Genomic DNA, 405 nt, shown 5'->3' with positions numbered 1-405 from the left:
GCCAAAAGAATCACCTACTGTCTTCTTTCTTTAGCTACAAATCAGAGGAATACATACATATAAATAAAGATAGAGATATTTTATACATATTTATACATATATAGGCATATATATATATAAAATATCATGACTTTCTAGAAGGTTATGATATTAGATTTAGAAGAAAAAAAAAAAAAAACTCTCAAATTCCAAATAAAGAAAGTAGACTCTGTGAGTTCCAGAGATTATACCAACATTTACCTTGACATTCTTCTTGGAGGAATCAGTCCAGAGAAGGTGGGGGCAGCACTTAGGTGACCTTTTGGCTCCTGCATCTCTAGTGCCCAAACATTACATTTGTTTTAACAACAGGTTTTCCCAATTGGAATTTGTCATTAACCACAGCAGATATAGATAATATCAACC

Source organism: Mandrillus leucophaeus, unplaced genomic scaffold (genome assembly GCF_000951045.1).
Source record: "Mandrillus leucophaeus isolate KB7577 unplaced genomic scaffold, Mleu.le_1.0 Scaffold61, whole genome shotgun sequence".
NCBI lineage: Eukaryota > Metazoa > Chordata > Mammalia > Primates > Cercopithecidae > Mandrillus > Mandrillus leucophaeus.
The sequence above is the reverse complement of the archived record's forward strand: the minus strand, read 5'-3'. Positions refer to the sequence as shown.